Source organism: Scyliorhinus torazame, chromosome 19 (genome assembly GCF_047496885.1).
Source record: "Scyliorhinus torazame isolate Kashiwa2021f chromosome 19, sScyTor2.1, whole genome shotgun sequence".
Classification (NCBI taxonomy): domain Eukaryota; kingdom Metazoa; phylum Chordata; class Chondrichthyes; order Carcharhiniformes; family Scyliorhinidae; genus Scyliorhinus; species Scyliorhinus torazame.
In genome coordinates this window covers 137,000,590-137,007,718 of record NC_092725.1, presented here as the reverse complement: position 1 = coordinate 137,007,718, position 7,129 = coordinate 137,000,590, and positions in this window count along the sequence as shown.

Sequence of the window (7,129 nt, the reverse complement as noted above, 5' to 3'; positions counted from 1 at the left end):
CTGCGCTCAGACTGTGAAATTTGGGGCTAAAGTGTGCTTGGCTATCTTGATTTAGACACAGGTCTCTGCTTTTTTTCACTCGCATTCCATACAAACTCCAGAATTTGTTTACAGGATTTAATCATCAAGAAAAAAAAAGCAAAATGTTGCACCGAGAAGTTTCTTTTTTTTTATTAAATATTTTATTGAAAATTTTTGGTCAACCAACACAGTACATTGTGCATCCTTTACACAATATTATAACAACACAAATAACAATGACCTATTTTATAAACAAAAAATGAATAAATAATAAATAACAAAAATGAAAACTAGCCCTAATTGGCAACTGCCTTGTCACAAGTAACACTCTCCAAAAATATAATTTAACAGTCCAATATATAATTATCTGTAGCAACGACCTATACATACTATACAGTATATATTAACAACCCTGAGAGTCCTTCTGGTTCCTCCCCCCCCCCCCCCCCCCCCCCCCGATCCTGGGCTGCTGCTGCTGCCTTCTTTTTCCCATTCCGTCTATCTTTCTGCGAGGTATTCGACGAACGGTTGCCACCGCCTGGTGAACCCTTGAGCCGACCCCCTTAGGACGAACTTAATCCGCTCTAGCTTTATAAACCCCGCCATGTCATTTATCCAGGTCTCCACCCCCGGGGGCTTGGCTTCTTTCCACATTAGCAATATCCTGCGCCGGGCTACTAGGGACGCAAAGGCCAAAACATCGGCCTCTCTCGCCTCCTGCACTCCCGGCTCTTGTGCAACCCCAAATATAGCCAACCCCCAGCTTGGTTCGACCCGGACTCCTACTACTTTTGAAAGCACCTTTGTCACCCCCATCCAAAACCTCTGTAGTGCCGGGCATGACCAAAACATATGGGTATGATTCGCTGGGCTTCTCGAGCACCTCGCACACCTATCCTCCACCCCAAAAAATTTACTGAGCCGTGCTCCAGTCATATGTGCCCTGTGTAATACCTTAAACTGAATCAGGCTTAGCCTGGCACACGAGGACGACGAGTTTACCCTGCTTAGGGCATCTGCCCACAGCCCCTCCTCGATCTCCTCCCCCAGCTCTTCTTCCCATTTCCCTTTTAGTTCTTCTACCATAGTCTCCCCTTCGTCCCTCATTTCCCTATATATATCTGACACCTTACCATCCCCCACCCATGTCTTTGAGATCACTCTGTCCTGCACCTCTTGTGTCGGGAGCTGCGGGAATTCCCTCACCTGTTGCCTCGCAAAAGCCCTCAGTTGCATATACCTGAATGCATTCCCTTGGGGCAACCCATATTTCTCGGTCAGCGCTCCCAGACTCGCGAACTTCCCATCCACAACCAGATCTTTCAGTTGCGTTATTCCTGCTCTTTGCCACATTCCATATCCCCCATCCATTCCCCCCCGGGGCAAACCTATGGTTGTTTCTTATTGGGGACCCCCCCAAGGCTCCAGTCTTTCCCCTATGCCGTCTCCACTGTCCCCAAATCTTCAATGTAGCCACCACCACCGGGCTTGTGTAGTTCCTCGGTGAGAACGGCAATGGAGCTGTCACCATAGCCTGTAGGCTAGTCCCCCTACAGGACGCCCTCTCTAATCTCTTCCACGCCGCTCCCTCCTCCTCTCCCATCCACTTACTCACCATTGAAATATTAGCGGCCCAATAATACTCACTTAGGCTCGGTAGTGCCAGCCCCCCCCTATCCCTGCTACGCTGTAAGAATCCCTTCCTCACTCTCGGGGTCTTCCCGGCCCACACAAAACACATGATGCTCTTTTCAATCCTTTTAAAAAAAGCCTTCGCATCACCACCGGGAGGCACTGAAACACAAAGAGGAATCTCGGGAGGACCACCATCTTAACCGCCTGCACCCTCCCTGCCATTGACAGGGATACCATATCCCATCTCTTGAAATCCTCCTCCATCTGTTCCACCAACCGCGTTAAATTTAACCTATGCAATGTGCCCCAATTCTTAGCTATCTGGATCCCCAGGTAACGAAAGTCCCTTGTTACCTTCCTCAACGGTAGGTCCTCTATTTCTCTACTCTGCTCCCCTGGATGCACCACAAACAACTCACTTTTCCCCATGTTCAATTTATACCCTGAAAAATCCCCAAACTCCCCAAGTATCCGCATTATTTCTGGCATCCCCTCCGCCGGGTCCGCCACGTATAGTAGCAAATCGTCCGCATACAAAGATACCCGGTGCTCTTCTCCTCCCCTAAGTACTCCCCTCCACTTCTTGGAACCCCTCAACGCTATCGCCAGGGGCTCAATCGCCAGTGCAAACAATAATGGGGACAGAGGGCATCCCTGCCTTGTCCCTCTATGGAGCCGAAAATATGCAGATCCCCGTCCATTCATGACCACGCTCGCCACTGGGGCCCTATACAACAGCTGCACCCATCTAACATACCCCTCTCCAAAACCAAATCTCCTCAACACCTCCCACAAATAATCCCACTCCACTCTATCAAATGCTTTCTCGACATCCATCGCCACTACTATCTCCGTTTCTCCCTCTGGTTACCCCTAACAACCTCCGTATATTCGTGTTCAGCTGTCTCCCCTTCACAAACCCAGTTTGGTCCTCGTGGACCACCCCCGGGACACATTCCTCTATTCTCATTGCCATTACCTTGGCCAGGACCTTGGCATCTACATTTAGGAGGGAAATAGGTCTATAGGAGCGGGTCCTTTTCCTTCTTTAAGAGAAGCGATATCGTTGCTTCAGACATAGTCGGGGGCAGTTGTCCCCTTTCCTTTGCCTCATTAAAGGTCCTCGTCAGTACCGGGGCGAGCAAGTCCACATATTTTCTATAGAATTCGACTGGGAATCCATCCGGTCCCGGGGCCTTTCCCGCCTGCATGCTCCTAATTCCTTTCACCACTTCTTCTACCTCGATCTGTGCTCCCAGTCCCACCCTTTCCTGCTCTTCCACCTTGGGAAATTCCAGCCGATCCAAGAAGCCCATCATTCTCTCCCTCCCATCCGGGGGTTGAGCTTCATATAATTTTTTATAAAATGTCTTGAACACTCCATTCACTCTCTCCGCTCCCCGCTCCATCTCTCCTTCCTCATCCCTCACTCCCCCTATTTCCCTCGCTGCTCCCCTTTTCCTCAATTGGTGTGCCAGCAACCTGCTCGCCTTCTCCCCATATTCGTACTGTACACCCTGTGCCTTCCTCCATTGTGCCTCTGCAGTGCCTGTAGTCAGCAAGTCAAATTCTACATGTAGCCTTTGCCTTTCCCTGTACAGTCCCTCCTCCGGTGCTTCCGCATATTGTCTGTCCACCCTCAAAAGTTCTTGCAGCAACCGCTCCCGTTCCTTACTCTCCTGCTTCCCTTTATGTGCCCTTATTGATATCAGCTCCCCTCTAACCACCGCCTTCAACGCCTCCCAGACCACTCCCACCTGGACCTCCCCATTATCATTGAGTTCCAAGTACTTTTCAATGCACCCCCTCACCCTTAGACACACCCCCTCATCTGCCATTAGTCCCATGTCCATTCTCCAGGGTGGGCGCCCTCCTGTTTCCTCCCCTATCTCCAAGTCCACCCAGTGTGGAGCGTGATCCGAAATGGCTATAGCCGTATACTCCGTTCCCCTCACCTTCGGGATCAATGCCCTACCCAGCACAAAAAAGTCTATTCGCGAGTAGACTTTATGGACATAGGAGAAAAACGAGAACTCCTTACTCCTAGGTCTGCTAAATCTCCACGGGTCTACACCTCCCATCTGCTCCATAAAATCTTTAAGTACCTTGGCTGCTGCCGGCCTCCTTCCAGTCCTGGACTTCGACCTATCCAGCCCTGGTTCCAACACCGTATTAAATTCTCCCCCCATTATCAGCTTTCCCATCTCTAGGTCCGGAATGCGTCCTAGCATCCGCCTCATAAAATTGGCATCATCCCAGTTCGGGGCATATACGTTTACCAAAACCACCGTCTCCCCCTGTAGTTTGCCACTCACCATCACGTATCTGCCCCCGTTATCCGCCACTATAGTCTTTGCCTCGAACATTACCCGCTTCCCCACTAATATAGCCACCCCCCTGTTTTTCGCATCTAGCCCCGAATGGAACACCTGCCCCACCCATCCTTTGCGTAGCCTAACCTGGTCTATCAGTTTCAGGTGCGTTTCCTGTAACATAACCACATCTGCCTTAAGTTTCTTAAGGTGTGCGAGTACCCGTGCCCTCTTTATCGGCCCGTTCAGCCCTCTCACGTTCCACGTGATCAGCCGAGTTGGGGGGCTTCCTACCCCCCCCCTTGTCGATTAGCCATCATCTTTTTCCAGCTCCTCACCCGGTTCCCACGCAGCTGTATCTCCCCCAGGCGGTGCCCCCCCTCCCATCCTCTCCCATACCAGCTCCCCCCTCTCCCCAGCAGCAGCAACCCAGTAATTCCCCCCTCCCACCCCCCCCCCGCTAGATCCCCCGCTAGCGTAATTACTCCCCCCATGTTGCTCCCAGAAGTCAGCAAACTCTGGCTGACCTCGGCTTCCCCCCGTGACCTCGGCTCGCACCGTGCGACGCCCCCTCCTTCCTGCTTCTCTATTCCCGCCATGATTATCATAGCGCGGGAACCAAGCCCGCGCTTCTCCCTTAGCCCCGCCCCCAATGGCCAACGCCCCATCTCCTCCACCTCCCCTCCTCCCCCCAACACCACCTGTGGGAGAGAGAAAAGTTACCACATCGCAGGATTAGTACATAAAACCCCTCTTTGCCCCCCACATTCGCCCCACCACTTTGTTCGAACGTTCTTTTTAATAACCCGCTCATTCCAGTTTTTCTTCCACAATAAAAGTCCACGTTTCATCCGCCGTCTCAAAGTAGTGGTGCCTCCCTCGATATGTGACCCACAGTCTTGCCGGTTGCAGCATTCCAAATTTTATCTTCTTTTTATGAAGCACCGCCTTGGCCCGATTAAAGCTCGCCCTCCTTCTCGCCACCTCCGCACTCCAGTCTTGATAAACGCGGATCACCGCGTTCTCCCATTTACTGCTCCGAGTTTTCTTCGCCCATCTAAGGACCATTTCTCTATCCTTAAAACGGAGGAATCTCACCACTATGGCTCTGGGAATTTCTCCTGCTCTCGGTCCTCGCGCCATCACTCGGTATGCTCCCTCCACCTCCAACGGACCCGCCGGGGCCTCCGCTCCCATTAACGAGTGCAGCATCGTGCTCACATATGCCCCGACGTCCGCTCCCTCCACACCTTCAGGAAGACCAAGAATCCTCAGGTTGTTCCTCCTTGCGTTGTTTTCCAGTGCCTCCAACCTTTCCACACATCGTTTCTGATGTGCCTCCTGCGTCTCCGTCTTCACCACCAGGCCCTGTATATCGTCCTCGTTCTCGGCTGCCTTTGCCTTCACGACCCGAAGCTCCCGCTCCTGGGTCTTTTGTTCCTCCTTTAGCCCTTCGATCGCCTGTAGTATCGGGGCCAACAGCTCTTTCTTCATTTCCTTTTTGATCTCTTCCACACAGCATTTCAAGAACTCTTGTTGTTCAGGGCCCCATGTTAAACTGCCACCTTCCGACGCCATCTTGGTTTTTGCTTGCCTTCCTTGCCGCTGTTCTAAAGGATCCACTGCAATCTGGCCACTCTCTCCTCCTTTTTCCATCTGTATCCAGGGGGGATTCCCTTCTGGTTTACCGCACAGTGTTTTTAGCCGTCAAAATTGCCGTTGGGGCTCCTATCAAGAGCCCAAAAGTCCATTTCACAGGGAGCTGCCGAAACGTGCGACTCAGCTGGTCATCGCCGCACCCGGAGTCCACCGAGAAGTTTCTTAACTATCTTTTACTGCTAGTTCAGTGTGGCTCCCAGTTGACTGTTACGGGTGGACATTTTTTAAGCACCTGGATATCACCTGGATATCATGTTTTTTCTTTAACATGAGTAGACCAGGGGCAGCATGGTGGTACAGTGGTTAGCATTGCTGCCTGCAGCGCTGAGGATCTGGGTTCGAATCCTGGCCCTGGGTCACTGTCCGTGTGGAGTTTGCACATTCTCCCCGTGTCTGCGTGGGTTTCACCCCCACAACCCAAAGATGTGCAGGTTAGGTGGATTGGCCACGCTAAATTGCCCCTTAATTGGAAAACAATAATAATTGGGTACTCAAAAAAAATTTTTTTTTAAAAGAACATGAGTAGACCAAATTCAGGAGCTAAAGGTAGCACAGTGGGTAGCACTGTTGCTTATCAGCACCAGGGTCCCAGGTTTGATTCCCGGCTTGCGACGATAAAGATAGAGCTCTCTCATTTTTTGCAAGTGCTTTTCAGCTCCAGTTTCGCTAGTTTTGGTATGAAAAAGGTAACTCATTTTAGTTTGCTTACAAACTATATGGGACTATCTTTCAAAGTGATAAAAACACATTTTAATAATAATCTTTATGTCACAAGTAGGCTTACATTAACACTGCAATGAAGTTACTGTGAAAAGCCTCTAGTCACCACACGCCGGCGCCTGTTTGGGTATCCAGAGGGAGAATTCAGAGTGTCTAAATGACCTAGTAGCACGTCTTTCAGGATTTGTTTGAGGAAACCGGAGCACCCGGAGGAACCCCACGCAGACACGGGGAGAACGTGCACACTCCGCACAGACAGTGACCCAAGCCGGGAATCGAACCTGGGACCCTGGCGCTGTATAACCATAGTGCTATCCACTATGCTACCATACTGCCCCAGTTTCATCTATGGGTCTCGTTTGTTGATCTCTGTGACTGCTTTGATTGACTCCTCTTAAACACATTTTTAATCATCAGCTTGACAGCACAACTGCATCAGAACCAGGGGAGATCTTTGTTATCGCAGGTTAAAGATCCACTTGTGGATTCTTTTGGAAACGGCAAACAAGATTAAAAGATCAATGCGGCCTTCTGGTAAAAAATACTGTTCACAGAGTCCCTGGAGATGTGACTATACAGATACACAAAGATGCCGCTGGGCTGTTATCATGTTATGAATTTTAATTTTATGTAAAGTTGAACTCAAAAAACTTTTTATGACATTATATAGAGCCATGGTGCTGCAAAAATGATTCTCAGTGGATATTCCCACGTCGATTTGATATTTTAAAAGTTGGAAACCCGAGTACATAATGTGGTCAGATCTATATTTAGATTGCTGA